The 20,814-nt window shown below is 42.6% G+C and overlaps 1 protein-coding gene across 1 annotated transcript in view; it reads left to right on the forward strand.

The window, feature by feature from the left end:
• SGCD (sarcoglycan delta) overlaps positions 1-20,814 on the forward strand; it is a 255,517-nt gene that overhangs the window by 225,461 nt on the left and 9,242 nt on the right.

Raw genomic sequence — 20,814 nt, forward strand, 5'->3', positions numbered from 1 at the left:
CCCAGAACAGGAAGTAACCTGTTCCGGGGCAGAGGGAGCAGGGAACGAGCTGAGCCGGCAGGCATGCGGCTGTTCTCTGCACCCCTCCAGCAGCGTGCACCCGGGGCGGACCGCCCCGCCCTCGGTACGCCACTGTGCACCCAATCAGCAGCAGCAGCAGCAGCATCACAGGCCAATGAAGAAAAACTAGAGGCAGTGTTAGCATTAGTACCATGTTAACCTCGAGCCCCACCAAAAAATAAGTCCTGGTTGCAACACTCGGGGAGCAGAAGACCTGAGTGAATGGTTGAACCCCAGACTTCTTCATAGCAGTGTATAAGATTGCCATTGAGCCACTGGGTCGTCATCAGATTATTCAATTCCAATAACAGTTTTGCTGTATGCGATGGTGTGCAGCTATACAGATAATCTTACTTTAACTTGCTGTACAAACACAGGCTTCTGTCTTCTAAAACACTTATTGAAATGATGACTGAAGAGCAAGTAGCGTACAGCATGAGAAATGGAGCTAAGAAGAACACAAAAAAGCTCTGAGCTGTCACAGTTGTTCTGAATCTTTCTTGTATTCGTTTTTTGAATTAGTAGTAATAATAAAAAAACCAAGGACTTCTCTAGGGAGAGACAGAGAGATAAAACTGAGAAAGCAGGGTTCTCTGAGCTGCTCTTACAAAATGGAAGGCTTAAAACTGAAGCAATATCCCAGCATACTTAGGGGCTCTTTTACTAAAGATGTTAAGCCCTAATGTGCACTTAGCACACCAAAAAAGGCTTACTGCAAAATGTGTTAAAAGCATTTTGTAGGAATTTGCCTGTTAGCATGTGCTAATCATGCATTATTAGCACTGTTCCCTCTAAGCTGATTGGGAGTCCTCCACCTCCAGTCCTGCCAGTGGGTGGTGCTGTTTCACTATCACCTTTTCAATAGTGAGGAACAGGCAAGCTCTGCAGGACTCCAGAGAACATTCCTGTCCATAGTAATTGAAAACACAATATTGAAGCACCACCCCCTACTGGCAGCAATGCAGTTGGAGGACTCCTGCTCAGCTTAGAGGGAACAGAGATGATTATTAGTAATATTTTGGAAGGGGTGTGCCATGGGTGTAGAAGCGTTATCCAGTTATCACATTCTGATTAACACGTGCTAACTGAATATTGTGGACTTAATGCAAAGTACTTCCAAAATAGAAGGTAGTAAGTGCTCCTGAGTTAATTTTATCCAAGTCCCATGCACTAATGGGAAAATTAGCAAAGGACCTGCAAAAAACAATTATTTTAAAAGCCCTAAATACGATATATGTCTGGGAGAGGAAGATGGTGCCCTAGAGGCAAGACATTGCAGTTGCTCCTCCATTCCTCTCAATACACCTAAGAAATGGTATGGGAGGGTTCTCCCAGTGGCTTTGGCAGCACTTACCTCTACACCTAGATTGATACAGATGAAGCTGGAGGGTTTTGCAATGCTGACATCATCCGGGGATCCGCTGCAGGCAGGAGGAGCAGGGATGTCTACTTTAGGGTTCTAAGGAAGTTGAGTTTGAAGGCATAGTAGCAAGGGTAACATTTTTCTACTTTTAGCCCTAGCGTGGGGCTGAGGTAGGCCACTGACCCACTGAGAATTGGGAGGATCCCAAAGTGAGGCACCTCTGACATGTGGTTAGCTGGCCTTTTAAAACTTTAAGAGCCAGCCATGGTGGTTTTTCTAAGGCTCTTTGCCATGGTCAGGAACATATGAAGTTCTTGCCCTTGGAAATGTGCATTGAATGTATTGTGATATTTAGTTATGGGGTACAGATGAGCAAGAAACTCATTTTAATCACATTCCTACATCTCACTACAATAGTCACTAAGTTATGGAAACGTTTTGCGGGTTGGTTCATGAGCCTCGTAATAATCAAATGCACTCCACTCTTCCTAGTGGGTTGTGTAGTTGTATCATGCAGTCAACTATTTTCAGTGTTGCACCTGAGAAGAAGGCTTATCATCTGCTCTGTATAAAGATTACAAAGAAGAGATAAGTGGTTATTTTTCAAAGGTAAAAAGCTTTTCGTTCAGCTTCCTATTTGGTAAGCAGGGAAGTTAGTCTAGTGCTTTTATGGTGTGGACTGCTGAAAACCAGAAGCAGCAGAAGACCTTTTGGTTGAAAGGGCCAAACAAACAAATCTCTTGCCCCAGTGGCCCCACCCATTGGTTAGGCCATGACCCCAATGGACCACCTGTTCTGCTACCTATGCCAGAAACTGTTTATGACCCATGTATAACTGAAGTCTGCACCTATGACGGGTTATGCTGGTTGTTGTGTAAGTCTCAATGGTTCCTCTAGAAAGTGGAAGGAGCACCTTTATAGAACATATCACTTCCTGTTGTGGCTATGAGTTATAAAAAAAAGTGGAGACACTTTATCTGGCTTGAGAGTGTCTCAGTATCTTACAGCACCCTCAGGAGGTGCTACAAAGCCCTTGGGTGCAAGGCCTATGTTCGTAGGCCTTTGATATGCTGACCAACCTAATGAAGATGCATTTCTGGAGAATGTCTTTACCTACCGCTTATTCTCTTTAAAATATTTATTAATGGAGTATTCTCTAGTTTTTAGCTAGGAAAGGATTAGTTGTCAAAACTGGTTAAGAAAATTATTAAGTTACTTCAGTGAGAATAAAGCACTTTACAGTCTTTGTTCATTTTTGACCCAATACTCAAAAAAGCACTAATCTGGGTCACAGCATCTGTTTTCCAGATAAGTGCCACTGGCCTACTACTACTACTTAACATTTCTAAAGCACTACTAGGGTTACGCAGCGCTGTACAATTTAACATAGAAGGACAGTCCCTGCTCAAAGAGCTTACAATCTAAAGGACACGTGAGCAGTCAGTCTGATAGGGGCAGTCAAATTGGGGCAGTCTGGATTTCCTGAAAGAGTTAGGTGCCGAACGCAGCATTGAAGAGGTGGGCTTTAAGCAGGGACTTGAAGATGGGCAGGGAGGGGGCTTCCCATCCCATCAATTTTCAATGGCATTTTCTGAATAATGCTTCCAAAAATCATTACAGATCACCCTGGCGCTATCCGGGTACTGCTGAGGCCTTGTGGGAGCAGAACATGGGTATACAGAAAAATTATCAGAATAATTGCAATATATAGCACCGCTATTAGGATAACTATCCAGATAACGTAGAACACAAAGCATGCTGTCTGGACAGTGGCACTAAATATTACTATTACCTTGGTTTTAGATATTTTAGCTGTTGGTCAATGTGCAGGGAAATAAGAGAGAGGTTGTCAATTCAGTCCAGTGTCATTGGGGTGCGTGTTCTTTTTCTTTTTAACTATTAAAGGGTTCCCCCAAATTTATAATTGTAATGTTGACATTGTAAGTAGTAGACTATGACATACTTTTTATTGTGATTTGAATATTTTTACTGCTGTAATTGTCTATTGCTCATGTTTGATTTATTCTTACTGTACACCGCCTTGAGTGCATTCCTTCAAAAAAGCGGTAAATAAATCCTAATAAATAAATAATAAATAGCTTAGAACAGAAAACCTGCTGTCCACAGAGTGCTGCTGAATATTACCATTATCCGGATAACTCAGAACAGAAATCCTGCCGTCTGGACAGTGGCACCATATTACTGTTACTCAGATAACTCCAGCAGTCAGATGCATACCCAGATGTTCAGCATCAGGATAGTAGATGGCACTGAAGCTCTGAGAATATTTTTAAATGCCATGGCTGGCATTTAAAAAGAACACTGACTGCAGAGTTTTAAATATTATGCCATTTGTTTTTATTTATTAATCTTTATTTCTGTGCATTCAAGTGGATTAACACAGCAGTCACACTACATTATCCCACCTGGGGCAACTAACATTGCAGGTTCTGAAGTGGATTATTTTTGCAGCTCTTCTTTCATCTAGAAAGATTTGTTGATTAGGTTTTTTAAAAATAAACGATGCTCATCAGGATGGACTCATAAGATTAATTGCACAGTCTGAAGTGCCTTCAAGTGTCAGTAATCACTACCCAGGAATTATAGTACAGGCCTAGAAGGTAGTATAGTAGCATAGTACCATGTCAAATCCAAATCTATCATCTCTACACCATGGAAAGATTCCTGTGGAGTACCTCAGGGCTCCCCCATTTCCCCTACTCTTTTCAACATCATGCTGATTCCTCTTGCGAAAACCTTATCCGCACTTGGCCTGAACCCATTCATCTATTCGGACGATGTGACCATCTATATCCCTTTCAAATCCACACTAGCTGAAGTCTCTGACATAATTGCTGTTAGTTTTTTCCATCATGGAATCTTGGGCTACAGCATTTCAATTCAAACTCAATAAAGACAAAACACAGTGTCACATCCTTTCATCCCAGCATAATAAGGTTATCCCGACTTCACTCACCACTAAGGACTTCGCACTACCGGTCTCACCAATCCTGAAAATCCTTGGTATTTTGTTGGATAACCACTTGCTACTGGACAGCCAAGCTAAACTCATAACAAAAAGAATGTTCCACTCCATGTGGAGATTGAGGTGTCTCAGGCAATTCCTCTCAAGGGAGCTCTTCCAACCCCTTACTCTCGCATATTGACTACTGCAGTGGAATTCATGCTGGTTGTCGAAATTTCATTCTGAAAAAGTTAGACTGCTCAAAACACAGCCACAAGGCTAATATTAGGCAAATCACGCTTTGACCATGCACAGCCTCTTCATTTTAATCTACACTGGCTACCCATTATAGACCGTATTACCTTCAAAATCTGCTCATTGACTCACAAAATAATATATGGGGAAGCCCCTGCTTACATGCTATATTTAATAGATCTACCATCCAGAAATTCCTCGGTAACTGCTCGATCCTACCTTAATCTGCACTATCTAAGCTGCAAGTCTGTTAAGTATAAGCTACTTTTTTCATCATCTTTCTCCTACATCAGCCCAAAGTCCTGGAACATTCTACCAAGGCATCTAAAGGAGATTGACAACCACCAACTATTCAAGAAATCCTTTTATAACATTTTTATTTGAGAAAGCTTATCCTACAAACTAACACTTAATCCCCCCTACCTCAAATAGACTATACCCGTTGCTACTTCAATCTAGTCATGCATCCTTGTGTAATCCTACTGTTCTTTCCCGTCTTTCTGACCTGTTGTGTCCTTACCCTCCTTGCATTGTAACCTTTTGTAACATTGTAAGCCACATTGTGCTCGCTCTGTTGGGAAAATGTGGGGTATAAATGTACCAAATAAATAAATAAATAGTAGAAGACAGCAGATAAAGATCTGTATGGTCCATCCAGTCAATCCAACAAGATAAACTCACAGCATAAGGTATGATGCGATGATACATATGTGTACTTGATCTTGATTTGTCTTTCCATTTTCAGGGCACAGACTGCAGAAGTCTACCCGGTACTAGCCTTGTTCCCCAACTTCTGAAGTTTTAATCGAAGCCCCTCTCCAGTCCATCCAAATCTGTCCAGCCACGATCAGGGCACAGACTGTAGAAGTCTGACCGGCACTGGTCTTGTTCTCTAATTACTGAAGTTGAATCTGTCCAGCCACAATCAGGGCACAGACCGTAAAAGTCTGATGTTTTTCCCAATTACTGGTATTTCCATCTAATCAATATAGACACAGAAGAAACAAATTTTTGCACACTTGAAAGCACACTAGAAACAGCAAAGATGACTCCAAAAAAAAGTCTCTTGACAATTCTTAGGAAATCCAAGTTTGTGTCACTGTAAAGACTTGGCACGGCCATGTTTCAGCCAACTGACCTGCCTCAGGAGTCTATAAAATCTTCCTTCAAACGTGCAGTGTCAACGGTCAACTTAACAGTGAGCAGTCTCGAGCCACCCTCATGCCACCTGTTCTGTGGACCGTTGACACTGTTAGGCAGGTGTGGATGTAGAAAGGGCATAGGCAGGTCAGGGTTGTGCCCAGCATATATGCATTTAGGGCCCCTTTTACCAATCTGCAGCAAAAGGGGGCCTGTGCTGACATCGGCGCATGTTTCTGATGTGCGCCGAGGCCCCCTTTTTACTGCAGTGGGTAAAAGGTAGGTTTATTTTTTTTTCAGGGAATTGCCATGCAGAAAATGAAGCACTGCAGCACAGCCATTTCGGAGGGTGGGGCCCTTACTGCCACCCATTGAGGTTGCAGCACTACCCGATTACCGCTGGGTACGCACCAGCGCTTCAAAAATAAAAATATTTTTGTAGTCCCGGATATGATTGCGCTGGGGGTGGGAACTACTACCAGGCTGCTGAGGTAGCCCTGAGGTACTTCCTTTTTAGGAGCAGTAAGCCCGCATTGGGCTTACCACTGCTTTGTAAAAGGGGCCCTAAGGTTATAGATTACTCCCAGGAAAATGACCTATAGTATCTGAATATAGTTTACTATGAGCTGCAACTGAAAAGGCACGAAGTAATCCAAATCCTTTCATTGAAGTGACTTAGTTCAGAATAGTGTTTTCACATCTTCACGTTCTCAGAAGTACAGAATAGACTTGAAGGTTTCCAATCATCTCTTCCTCATCCCCTCTTGAGCAGAGGATCGATGCAATGTGACAGGAGAAAGTGGTTGTTCAGGTGCTAAAAATGTTCAAGCAATTCAGTGGCAAACGATATCTAATAGGTTTGGAATTAAGTAGATTCTAAATTTTTCAAGTTTGAAGCAGAGCTCTCATTTCAAATCATTGACTTCAGATCCAACCTGTGCAGCTCAGGCCTTTTTAGAATGATAATATTAATAATATATTTTATAAAGTGATGTGTGTATGTAACTGCATCTGCAGCTTTTTTTGTGTGTGTTTGCTGGGGAGATGCATTCATTTGCATTCATTAGGATTGTTAAGGTGCCATTAAAAAAGTGCATGTTAACTTGATTTAATGTACATTAGCCTATAAATTAAGATACGTATGGTTGATTCCCACAGTTTAAAAATGTCTAATGTGGATGAAAAAATTGTATTAGTACAAATGTGTGAAATGAACCCCCCCCCCCCCCCCCCCCAAAAAAAAAGCTGTAAACCAGAGGAAAAAGGCTAAAAGTGTAAAAACAATTCTACCAGGTATTTGCAACCTGTATTGGCCACTGCTGGAAGCAGGATTCTGGGCTAAATGGACTATCGGTCTGACCCAATATGGCTATACTTATGTTCTTATAATGAGCTAAAATGTTTTCCCTGTATACAGCCCTATTGCCTGCTGCTTGACTACTCACTAACGTAGCAGGAGACCCCTAGAACTGGGAGCCTCACTTTTCATAGTATAGCAGAGTGGGGATCCACAGTAAAGGTCACATGTACCCAGCGCAACCAATGAAAAATCACTAGATGGCAAGTTTCATATCCATGCAGAATTCATGATGCAAGTTTAAGCTTAAACATAGTAAACATAGTAGATGATGGCAGAAAAAGACCTGCACGGTCCATCCAGTCTGCCCAAGAAGATAAATTCAAATGTGCTACTTTTTTATTTGTACTGTCCTCTTCAGTGCACAGACCGTATAAGTCTGGCCAGCCCTATCCCCGCCTCCCAACCACCAGCTCTGGCACAGACCCTATAAGTCTGCCCAGCACTATCCCCGCCTCCCAACTACCAGTCCCGCCTCCTACCACCAGCTCTGGCTCAGACCGTAAAAGTCTGCCCAGCACTAGTCCCGCCTCCCAACCACCAGCCCTAGCACAGACCGTATAAGTCTGCCCAGCACTAGCCCCTCCTCCCAACCACCAGCTCTGCCACCCATTCTAGGCTAAGCTCCTGAGGATCCCTTCCTTCTGCACAGGATTCCTTTATGTTTATCCTACGCATGTTTGAATTCCGTTACCGTTTTCATCTCCACCACCTCCCGCGGGAGGGCATTCCAAGCACCCACCACCCTCTCAGTGAAAAAATACTTCCTGACATTCTTCTTGAGTCTGCCCCACTTCAATCTCATTTCATGCCCTCTCGTTCTACCGCCTTCCCATCTCCAGAAAAGGTTTGTTTGCGGATTAATACCTTTCAAATATTTGAACGTCTGTATCATATCACCCCTGTTTCTTCTTTCCTCCAGGGTATACATGTTCAGGTCCGCAAGTCTCTCCTCATACGTCTTGTAACGCAAATCCCATACCATCCTCGTAGCTTTTCTTTCCACCGCTTCAATTCTTTTTACATTCTTAGCAAGATACGGCCTCCAAAACTGAACACAATACTCCAGGTGGGGCCTCACCAGCGACTTGTACAGGGGCATCAACACCTCTTTTCTTCTGCTGGTCACACCTCTCTCTATACAGCCTAGTAACCTTCTAGCTACGGCCACCGCCTTGTCACACTGTTTCATCACCTTCAGATCCTCAGATACTATGACCCCAAGATCCCTCTCCCCATCCGTACCTAGCAGACTCTCACCGCCTAACACATATGCCTCTCTTGGATTTCTACTCCCTAAGTGCATCACTTTGCATTTCTTCGCATTGAATTTTAATTGCCAGACCTTAGACCATTCTTCTAGCTTTTTCAGATCCTTTTTCATGTTTTCCACTCCCTCCGGGGTGTCCACTGTGTTACAAATCTTAGTATCATCCGCAAATAGGCAAACTTTACCTTCTAATCCTTCGGCAATGTCACTCACAAATATATTGAACAGAATCGGCCCCAGCACCGATCCCTGAGGCACTCCACTACTTACCTTTCCCTCCTCCGAGCGAACTCTTTCACCACCACCCTCTGGCTCCTGTCCGTCAACCAGTTCCTAATCCAGTTCACCACTTTGGGTCCTATCTTCAGCCCATCCAGTTTATTTAAGAGCCTCCTGTGGGGAACCGTGTCAAAAGCCTTGCTGAAATCTAAGTAGATTACGTCTATAGCACGTCCACGGTTCAATTCTCCGGTCACCCAATCAAAGAATTCAATAAGAAAGGTCATATAGTAGTTGTTAGAAATAGTACTTGACATCAAGAATTTTACATCACAGACCCTTGAGGCATACCAGTATCGACCCTTTTCTATGAGAATAACTGACTCTTTAGTCCTCTCTGTTTCCTGTCTTTTAGCCAGTGTGAAACTCACAAAAGGGAATGGCCTCCTATCCCATGACTCCATAATTTCCTATGGAGATTAGCCTTCTCCTCCACTGCCAACTCCAGACTCCATTCCTTTCATCTTGCTGCAGCATATGCCTGGAATAGACTTCCTGAGCCAGTACATCAAGCTCCATCTCTGGCCGTCTTCAGATGTAGACTAAAAGCCCACCTTTTTTATGCTGTTTTTAACTCCTAACCCCTATTCACTTGTACATACAGATGTATGTTTTATCATTCCCACCTTAGTTAATTCCCTTATCCCTTATTTGTCCTGTCTGTCCTGATTAGATTGTAAGCTCTTTCGATCAGGGACTGTCTCTTCATGTTCACGTGTACAGCAGTGGCGTAGCTATGTGGGGCCTGAGGGGGCCTGGGCCCCTGTAGATTTGGCCTTGGCCCCCTGGCGACGATCCCATTGAACCCCCCTCCCGCCACCAACCCTCCCCCACCGTCGTCATCACCACCCACCCCGCCGCCGCATCAGAATGATACCTTTGCTGCAGCTGAAGAGAGTCTTCAGTTCAGCACCATAGCACTTTCGTTCAAGGAAGTTCCTGCAGTGATCAGCTGTTTCTGATACTTACGTGCGGACATAAGCGTCAGAAACAGCTGATCACTGCAGGAACTTCTTTGAACGAAGGCGCTACGGCGCTGAACTGAAGACTCTCTTCGGCTGCAGCAAAGGTATCATTCTGATGTGGCGGCGGGGCAGGCGGCGATGACGACGACGGTGGGGGAGGGTTGGTGGCGGGAGGGGGTCTAATGTGGTGGTGGCTGCGGCAGCTGGGGGTCGACGATGGGGGGTTAGTGGCGGGAGGGGGGGTTCAATGTGGCGGCGGCGGCTGTGGTGGCTGGGGGGGCAGCGGTGGGGGAGCGGCTAAACAGTGCCCCCCACCTTGGGCTCTGGCCCCCCCTCCCAGCGAGGTCTGGCCCCTGGTGTACAGTGCTGTGTACGTCTAGTAGCGCTATAGAAATGATAAGTAGTAGTAGTAACTTATGACTTGCCAGGGTTGCCACCCGCCCCAAGGGAGGATCATAGTACTGGAATTAAAGTAGATCAGTCTTCTGTAAGGCATATTTCCTGTCTTTGAGCTAGAGATGAGCAGACTTATGTATCAGGAGAGATATCAGTAAGAGTGAGGTTAAGAACATAAAAAAAACCATACTGGGTCAGACCAATGGTCCATCTAGCCCACTCTCCTGTTTCCAACAGTGGCCAAGCCAGGTCACAAGTACCTGGAAGAAACCCAAATAGTAGCAACATTCCATGCTACCAATCCCAGGGCAAGCAGTAGCTTCCCCATGTCCGATTCAATAGCAGACCATGGACTTTTCCTCCAGGAACTTGTCCAAATCCTTTTTTTAAACCCAGATATGCTAGCCACTGTTACTACTCCAGCAAAGAGTTCTAGAGTTTAACTATTCGTTGAGAGAAAAAATATTTCCTCCTATTTGTTTTAAAAGTATTTCCATGTAACTTCTTGAGTGTCCCCTAGTCTTTGTACTTTGGAAGTAGTAAAAAAAATTGATTCACTTCTACTCATTCTACACCACTCAGGATTTTGTACACCTCAATCATATCTCCCCTCATCCATCTCTTTTCCAAGCTGAAGAGCCCTAACTTCTTGAACCTCTCCTTATATGAGAGGAGTTCCATCCCCTTTATCATTTTGGTCGCTCTTCTTTGAACCTTTTCTAATTCCTCTATATCTTTTTTGAGATATGGCGACCAGAACTGAACACAATACTCAAGTTAGTGTTCATTATTGCTTGTTAAGTGCTGTTAACAATGCTGATTGACTTGTTAAGCCAATTAACTTATGCTCGCTGTTACAGAATATGCTTTGATTTTGGCGCAGGATCTCTAGGCGTGCTATATAGAGTCCAGGGGTTTGCGGCTAGCCTGGTCATCCCAGTTAGCATCAATATTCATTGGCCGAACGACTACATTTAGCAGCCAGATAGACCTATTCATGCAGGTCTATGTTTGGCCGCTATAACTTAGCTGGTCAGTTGATGAATATCAGCTTAACCAGTTATGTTTTAGTGGCCCCAAAACCCCCGGAAATTCAATGCTGATCGCTGGAAATGGCCCTGGCATTGAATTTCCAGGTTTGCCACCGACCCAGGAGTTAGACGGGCTCCCTCACATGCTATCAGTATCGGCCCTAATATTACTGCCAACTAGCTAATTTGCAGCTCTTTCCAACTTTCTCCCCCGACCCTCCTTTAACCTAGCCATTTTGGGAAAGACTGGTTAGCGGCAATATTCGGTGACACATTCCCGGTTAAGTGCTGCTGCTGCTGATTATCAGTGGCTGGTTAGCTCAGCAGGGTTTTAATTTGGCAAGAGCCCCTCCTACCAGGTTAAACCCTTTTGAGTATTAAACCCTCATTTTTTCCCCCACACTGTTCTGTTTTTCCATTTGTTTGAAGCACTTTTGTCCAAAATGTCTATAACAAAAATCCCATGAATAGCACAAAGCCTACATTATCCATGATGAGTGAGTTAACACCGAGTCAGAATGATGAACGATTCGATTTCTATCCCTCTGCATCTTTAGCATGTCTCTCCCAGACTCCGCTGGAATATACTCTACACTTCAGCGGAAGACATAATTTTGTGCTAATTCAATGAAAGCTTGTTTACCACTAATTGCAAATTTATCATGTTTAGGATGGACTGAAATAACAGTAAATTGGCAATGAATCCACACTGCGTTGGCACACAAACTTTAAGTTAGCAGTTGGAATACTAAACAGCAGACGTTGCATTGACAACATCAAAGTGGCAGTGATTAGCTATTGTCTTGGTGCTTCATTTCAACAAGAGCGTCAGCTTATTGAAATTATAGCTTGTGCCCTTCAAGGCAACAAGCAGTTGCAGCAGACGTTTCACATGAAGCCCAGAGATGCAGGTCCACGGGAATTGCATCTTGGCTGTATGAGTCTAAAACACATTCCGACTTGTGACATCGTTGTTGTAAATAGATTTAACCAAGCCATTTCTGTAGCAGCAGATATGTGGTGTTCTTCTCTAAGGCACAACTCTTTGGTAGGAGTAATTTTGTAAAATAATTCAAAAAGATATTATGTCAGGAAGTGGGGAAGGGATGCTTATACCAACTTTTTCGCTGCCACCTCCATCCCAGCCCAGACTTTGTTTATATTCCTCCGCCATATTCCTTGAGAGCTAATATAGGGGCCCTTTTACTAAGTCGCGTAAGCATCCACGTACACCCAACGCACACCAAAATGGAGTTACCGCCCAGCTACCTGTGGCTCTTGCGGTAATTTCATTGTCGATGCACGTCCGATACACGCATCTGAAAAATAATTGTTATTTTCGGACGCCAAGTGGCATTTGACGTATGTAGGTCATTACTGCCCAGTTACCGCGTGAGACTTTACCGCTAGGTCAATAGCTGGCGGTAAGGTCTCAGACCCAAAATGGACGTGCAGCAATTTTCATTTTGCTGCGTGTCTGTTTTCGGCAAAAATTTTAAAAAGGCATTTTTTTACAGGTGCGCTGAAAAATGATTCTGTGCACACCCAAAACACGTGTCTACAGTACCGCAGGCCATTTTTCAGTGCACCTTTGTAAAAGGGCCCCTTATTGTATACTTAGCTCAAGACCATATAGTTGTTCGTGTAATGCAGTCATTTATTACTACTACTTATCATTTCTATAGCGCTGCAAGGCATACGCAGCGCTGTACACCATACACGAAAAGACAATCCCTGCTCAAAGAGCTCACAATCTAAATAAGACAGGTAGACAGACAGAACAACTAAAAGGTAAGGGAATTAAAGAGGAGGGGTACAGGGCAAGTGAGAAGTGGCTAGGAATCAAAAGCAGTGTCAAAGAGGTGGGCTTTTAGCCTGGACTTGAAAACGGCGAAGGACGGGGCTAGACACACAGACTCGGGAAGTCTATTCCAGGCGTAAGGTGCAGCGAGATAAAAGGAATGGAGTCTGGAATTAGCAATATAGGAGAAGGGGACAGACAGGAGATATCTATCTGCAGAGCGGAGTAACCGAGGGGGGCATAGGGAGAGACAAGAGTGGAGAGTTACTGGGGAGCAGCAGAGTGAATGCACTTATAGGTCAGTAAGAGAAGTTTGAATTGAATGCGGAGACGGATAGGGAGCCAATGAAGTGATTTGAGGAGAGGGCTAATTTGCGCATAGCAACTTTGGCGGAAAATGAGTCGTGCAGCAGAGTTTTAGATTGATTGAAGAGGAGAGAGATGGCAAAGTGGGAGGCCGGCGAGAAGCAGGTTGCAATAATCAAGGCGAGAGGTGATAAGAGTGTGGACAAGGGTTCTGGTACAGTGCTCAGAGATGAAGGGACGGATTTTGCTGATGTTATAACGAAAGAAACGACAGGTTTTGGCAATCTGCGGAATGTGAGCAGAGGAGAGAGAGGAGTCAAAGATGACCCCCAAGGTTACGAGCCGATGAGACAGGGAGAATGAGAGTACCATCTACAGAAATAGAGAAAGGGGGGAGAGGAGAGTTGGGTTTAGGGGGAAAGATGAGAAGCTCGGTTTTGGCCATGTTAAGTTTTAGATGACGTCATCTCTGGGTTAGCAGCCTCTTTTGCTCATAGGGTGTTGTTTTTGTGATGCCTCACAAATTTCATTTAAAGATTTCATTTCTTTGTTTGTGTGTCTCATGTTTATTTGAGAGCTGGCAGTATGATTTCCGTTAGCCACCCCATTCCTGCACAGTGAAAACTTCTGAAACTTGCTTCTAGACTAGCAGCCAAGAAGTACCTCCCTGTGAACGTTGAAAATTTTTACAGCGCATTAAGGACTAGATTCGGTTAATGGCACCTAAAACGTGCACTGAGCGCTATTCAATAAATGACACTCCGAGTTGGAGGTTGTTTATAGAATAGTGCATAGTGCCGGGATCTGCGCCCAAATTTAGGTGTGAAGATTTACTTTATTTTATTGGATTTATACCCCGCAAACGTCCGAGTTGGGACTCAGTTCTATGTGGCTTACACTAAGTTCAGTTGCGCTTTCATATTGACGTCAGGTGATCCTCTAGGAGTCAATCGGATTTACAAATACAGCTCAGATGTACAAGTAGATTCAGATAGTTCAGATGTGCCAAGATCATGAGGAGAGATAGATGAGAGATAGTGTATTGTTGTGTACTTGGTAGAATTGTTGTATTGTCTGTCATTTTTGTTCAGTTGCGTCGATCATCGGGAATTTTCTGTACAGAAATATTTTTAGTTTTATGTGAAAACTTTTGTTGTATGTCTTTTGTCAATGTGTTCCACCTTTTGGCGGTGTTGTATGGGACGTTTGCAGCGTCGGCTGCTTTGTAGGTCACTCCTCCACCAACCTTTGCATGTATATTAGGCACAGATCCCCTGAATTCTAGAATACTGTGTGAATCTTTAGAAAACGCCTCTGACTCATCCATGCCCCTCTCATAGCCACACCCCCTTTTCACTTATGTGATAAAAAAAGTTTGCACATGCAACTTTATTGAATAGCATGTAGCAAGATGTGTATACAAATCCAAATTGTTGCCCATTAATGACGATTGTTAGCACCCAATTATTGGTGCTAATTGGTTCATTACTCAATTAAATTGCATATGCAAATTGGGCATGCACCCAAATTTGCACAAACAACTGTGGGCACCATATATAGAATCTGGGGGGTAAGTGTGGGGGATTTTGCCTCTGAAACTTTGAACTGCAGCAAATTCATTAAAAGCAAATTTGTTGCATTTCAAAAAGATTCCTGGTCACTAACCTCACACAGACGTGGGCAACCACAGTCCTCGAGGGCCACAACCCAGTCAAGTTTTCAAGATCTCCACAACTGAATATGCATGAGATCGATTTGCACGGACTGCTCCACTGTATGCAAATAGATGTCAGCATGTTCATTGTGCAAATTTTGAAAACCCAACTGGGTTGTGGCCCTTGAGGACTGTGGTTTCCAACCCCAAGAAAATCTCTGTACCAGGTGTTCCCAAACCTGGTCCCAGAAGCACACCAGCCAGTCAGGTTTTCAGGATACCCACAATGAATATTCATGAGAGAGTTTTGCATGTACTGCCTACATCATGTAAATCTATCTCATGAATATTCATTGTGGATATCCTGAAAACCCTGACTGGCTGGGGTGCCTCCAGGACCAGGTATGGGAACCACTGCTCTAATACACTCTGTGCCTTGGCAATGAGTGTCAATAGTGCAAGTTTTAAATCGGTGGTTCTCATCCTGGTCTTGTTAGGTTAGAGAACATAAATATAGCTCAAAGTTAATCACTTCAGATTCCAAAAGAGACATTGGCACAAGCAGAGGTACTCTTGTATCTGTTAGGTGGGTAAAGGTACATGTGGTGTTCCACAACTCACATATTTTTATTCATATGTAGTGGAGATGTTCCTGGAGACTAGATTTGGGCAGAGAGATAAAATAGCATGCATAGTTTTTTATTATTATTATTTTCAAAGGACATGCATTGTTTTGACCAGAACATTCCTCATAGAAGGAAGAGGTGCACTTGTCTGTGGGTGTTTTTGCCTTTGGCAATTTTCAAAGTAAAAGCACATGCATACTTTCACATTGAAAATCAGCGTAAAGTCCACAGGCAGTTTGCAGCAATGTGGGCAGTTTGAAAATGGGCATCATGGCAAGTGCAGCTTGAAGAATAGACTTGGGCAAAGAGATATTTTTAAAATAATTATTGAAAATATACACCTTTTATTTTTAAAATGACACCTACACACATTCTTTAAATATTGTACAATACGACTAGAAAGGAAGGAGACTGAGGCGTACGCCCAAAGGAGGAAATGAGGTGGACTCTCTGGAATCTGGCAAATGGAGATCTACATTGAGCGTCTTTGGTCTGTTTTTGAAGAGCCTGGCTCTGTTCCCACTCTTCTTCTCTTCCTAAGTAGCGCAAGGAACAATAGAAGGAAAGCGCACAGATAATTTTACTAGACGCAAAAGATTATTTCACATGAACAACAGTAACATTATTGAGTGTGTTATCAATGGCAGCAATCACAGCAAGCCCACTATTTAAACCATCAGGATATACAATGAAAAGACAGGTGTGCTGTCACTCTAAGCCTTACTCACAAAGCCACACTCATATGAGTGGGCTGAGTGTATTCAGAAAAAATAAGGAAATGTATATAGGTTATTACCTAGGGAGGTGCAAGGTAAACCTTTTTTATTCATTTTTGGTTGTTTGGGCTTTTTCATAATTCTTCTTCTGTTTTTAAAGTTTGTTTTGCACATTCGTTCTCATAAAAATGTTTTAATGCATGTTAGAACTGCTTGACGCACAGTAATTAGTGTAATAGACGTTAATATGTAGGTTAACGGTTAACATGTATTAATTTCATTTAGTGTGGCACTACATTTTATAAGGAGCACTAATGAATCAAATGGGAAATGCTCATCCCTAGTACTAACATAATCCAATTAATGTTAAACTTGCACTTTACAAAGATATCATAGGGTGACTATTACCTGCAATTAGCATAATTAAAAATGATGCATTCAAATCTGTGTGAACACAGTTGTTTAATTAAGAAAGTTTCTCGGAAGTTCTCTCTCTCCTCAGCTGAAGTGTCAGGACTGGAAAATAGTTTATATTATGCAGTTTCCTACTTAATTCACTGCAGATTCCCAAACAAAAAAAAACTGAATCATCATTAATTTGGGAATTACAGTAAGAAACATCAAAAGAACAGCTATAAAAAAAAAAAAAGAAACCCTTAAGATTCAATTTATCTAAAACAACCTAGCTAACTTCCTACAGTAGGAATTTATGAAATAAAAAGTTGTTAGAATTCTAAATCTCAAATAAGATTAATTATTCTAATGGAAGATGATGGAGAATCCCAAACAGATGCAGCCTGATATGACAGTGATGATGTCAGCGATATCATAGAAGTGATATTTCTCACTGAAGGAAAATGTAATAGCAACAAATCACGTAAACTATACATATTGGACTAAATTCTGTATATGGCGTTGAAAAATTCCGCTGAACAAAATGGGCGCTAAGGGCTATTCTATAAATGGCGCTCCGAGTTGGGCACCATTTATAGAATAGCGTTTGGCGTCAAGATCCACGCCCAGTTTTGGGCGAGAGGATTTACACCAACTGAAACCTGATGTAACCCCTTTCACCTAAATTAGGCTCAAATCTGACATATTCTGTAACACTGTGCACAAATTCCAGGAATGCCCCTGACTCCCCCCCCCCCCCCATGCCCCTTTTATGACCACACCACCTATTTAGATCCATGTGTAAAAATTTACACTCGTATCTTTAAAGAATAGCGACTAACAGATGTGTGCATAAATTTAAATTGTTGCCAATTAGCGCTGATAATTGATTTAGTGCCCAATTATCTGTGCTAATTGGCTCGTTATGCAATTAAATTGCACACACAATTTGGGCACACACCCCAATTTGCATGCACAATTATTAGCGCCATATATAGAATTAGGGGGATTATGACCATCACCAGTTGTGACAACTGGAATGAGTCACTAACCCGCATGCTAGCTGATGGTGCGTGCCACACCCTATTACCACCCATATCCCACAACTGCCCATGTTAAGTAGCCAGTACAGGGTTTTTACTGTGCTGGATGGTTTTAGCGTGCAGTAGCCATTAGCATGGATCTGTGCTAATGGCTCCTGCATGCAAACACCCTTGCAAGCTGCTTAGCATAGCTTAGTAAACATGCCCCAAAGTGACATGTAAAAAATGATGTTAGGTCTGGGGCTTCAGCTACTGGTGGAATCTGCCGGGTTAATGTGGGAGCCCTTACCGCCACCTCAATGTGTGGCGGTATGTCTTCCCCCTGAAATGGACGCACAGATGTTTTGGTTTTTTTTTTAAAAAACAGCTTTTTACCCACTGCAGTAAAAGGGGGCCTCAGCGCGGGTCAAAAACATGAGCTGATGCCAGTGCAGACCCCCTTTTGCCATAGCTTAATAAAATGACCCCTTATATTGTGATCACTCCAAGGACAGGGAAATACTAGTATACCTGAATGCAATTCACATTGTACTACTGTACAACACCCCTCTTCCCGGCAACCCCCTTAAATTTGAATGTTATACCTATGAATTCACGATGTTGCTTATGGACTCTGACTGAAGGGTTTGTTTTATCATCATTCCCAGCACTTTTCACACTGATACTTTGACTGTGTGTGAGTGTTACCCTTTAATCCATGGGGAAATAAAAATGCAGTTTCATTTTGGGAGACTAGGCTTGACTGAGAATTGCATTGTGATTACTTTTTATCAGTTTTTATTCTTATGGCCCGTGAAGTCTTGGTTGTTGTCCGCAAAACAAGCCTTGTCCCTTAGGAGTCTGTACGAGATCCTTCTAGAAATATCATTATATTTAAATCTAGATATATGAGACATGTAATAGGCAAAGCTCAATGCAGCCAAGTTAAAAACAAAAACATGGAAAAGAATACATTTTTCTAATAAAAAAAAACATTTGAAAAATGACTTACAAGTTGAATACTAGAAATTGTATGTCGTCTTTGATATTCTGGTAGCTTCTGAGTAAGTAAAAAAGGCAGGAAGCCGTCACTCGATGGATAGGCATGTGGTCTTTATTTGCTGTCACTTTCTGTGTTTCTGTCCCCCTCTCTCCCACTCCACTCTGGGACCCTTCCCCAATTTCTTATCCCATCTGTGAGGTCCTCATGGGACAGGAATGATCCCCAATGATTTCCACGCAGCTGATGCAGCAGTGCACAATTTTTTTTCTTTACAGAAATATGATGCCAAGAATGAAACCAAATGATTCTGACAGCAGAGCCAGTGTTAGACATACTAGAGCCCAGGGAAGAAATTTGGGAGGGGCCCACCTCTTTAACATTGCTTTTGACTCGTAACCACTCGCCTCCACCTACCCACATTAATTGATTTGATTTGCTTACTTTATTTTTTGTCTATTAGATTGTAAGCTCTTTGAGCAGGGACTGTCTTTCTTGTATGTTTGTGCAGCGCTGTGTACACCTTGTAGCGCTATAGAAATGCTAAATAGTAGTAGTAGTCTAAAGACCAGCAGCAAGCTATATCTTTTCCAGCTTCAGACAGACTTTGACCACCTGAAGCATGGGGGCCCAGGACAGTCCCCCCATTTGCACTCCCCCCCCCCCCCCCCCCCCCCAATAATGCCAGCAGTGACTGACTGGAAAGACTAGATATTTCAGCAGGCTTTTTCTGTGAGTTGAATTTCTTGAGTTTTCTGGTTTTTAGTTCTATTTTTAATTTAGTTTTATTTTAGCTCAACTAAATGTTTGTCTTAGTTTTACGGATGTTTGATTGTAACCTGCTGCTATTCTGCTTAGATTTTATAGATAACGCAGAATAAAAATTTGTTAAATAAATAATTAAAATTATTCCAGACTCAAGGATGTGTCACAAAGGAGTAAAACGCTGGGGAAGGGATGAGTAGAAAAGGTCTAGGAAATTGGAGTTTTTCTGGCAGTGGGTAGATGGGCAAAAAGGACCACAAAAAGTGGAAAGAACATAGATCCAACAGAGTAGATAAAATCAAAAGACAAGGAGTGGGAACTGGATCAGACTCTTCAAAAACAGTACCATGTTTCGGCACATGTGTGCCTGCCTCAGGAGTCTTAGGTGGTCATTTTCAAAGCACTTCGACTTACAAAATTCAGTAGGTTACTAAAGAACTTTGTAAGTCTTAAGTGCTTTGAAAATGCGCCTTCATGTAACTTTGTAAGTTGAGTGCTTTGAAAATACACCTTTTAGTCATCAAAAAATCAAACATAAAAGTCCATGTCAAATCTCCCAAATTCCAACAAACACTGCTGGTAGTTCATGATTTATGTCAAGCTAAAGTTCCATAAGTACTTAGCTTAACTGGAGACGCATCCTTTCCTAATACCAGATCATCAAATTGCAACCATGCCAGTGCATAAAGGAACTTTTTTCAAGTGCTGCAATGCATGAACAAATTCCAGCTGTCCAAACCCCGACAAGGGCCACTTGTTTTGCGAACCCGCTGCTTCAGGAGGTGGAACTAGAACTTACATATTGTAACATCATGTTTATTTGTAGTTTTCAAATCGCTTCTGCACAGGGAGACAGCAAATGGAAAGAAAAGCAAATGAAGCTTCAATGGTCTCTTCTTGAAAATAGTTTCAAACCCTTAAAGCAAACAACTCCTTGCTCACTTTCTCTTTTGTGCATAGAGTTTTCAGCTCATGCCTTAGGCAGGTATCTGAGGGATCCAGGGTCACAGCCATTTGATTAAAAAAAAAGTTTCAACTCTGCAGTCGTGCGCTGCTTAAATTTTTAGGTAATTGCATTTGACTGAGACCAGAATGCATGCTGTCTTCAGAGCCAGCCTTTCCTCCTGACTGCAAAATTTTACATTTCATTTCCTCTGCATACTCATTTGCATGCAATTTTTTTCACTTTGTCAGTCTTCTCCGATACATTGAGCAGCAACACATACAGCAAACTAGTGCATTCCCCCCCTCCCCCCACACACACACCCCCCAAACTTGGAGAATATAAACACATTTGAGTTCCATCGATGAAACTGTATGTGTATAGTTATAATTTAGCTTAAATCAAATATTTTCTAAAACTGTATTTTCAACAGCGGCTATACCTGAAAAACAGAAGTGGTCAGGGGTGGAAGAGTGCTGGATCCTGGGGAATGTAGGCATTCTAAAA

This window comes from Microcaecilia unicolor, chromosome 8 (assembly GCF_901765095.1).
Source record: "Microcaecilia unicolor chromosome 8, aMicUni1.1, whole genome shotgun sequence".
Classification (NCBI taxonomy): Eukaryota; Metazoa; Chordata; class Amphibia; order Gymnophiona; family Siphonopidae; genus Microcaecilia; species Microcaecilia unicolor.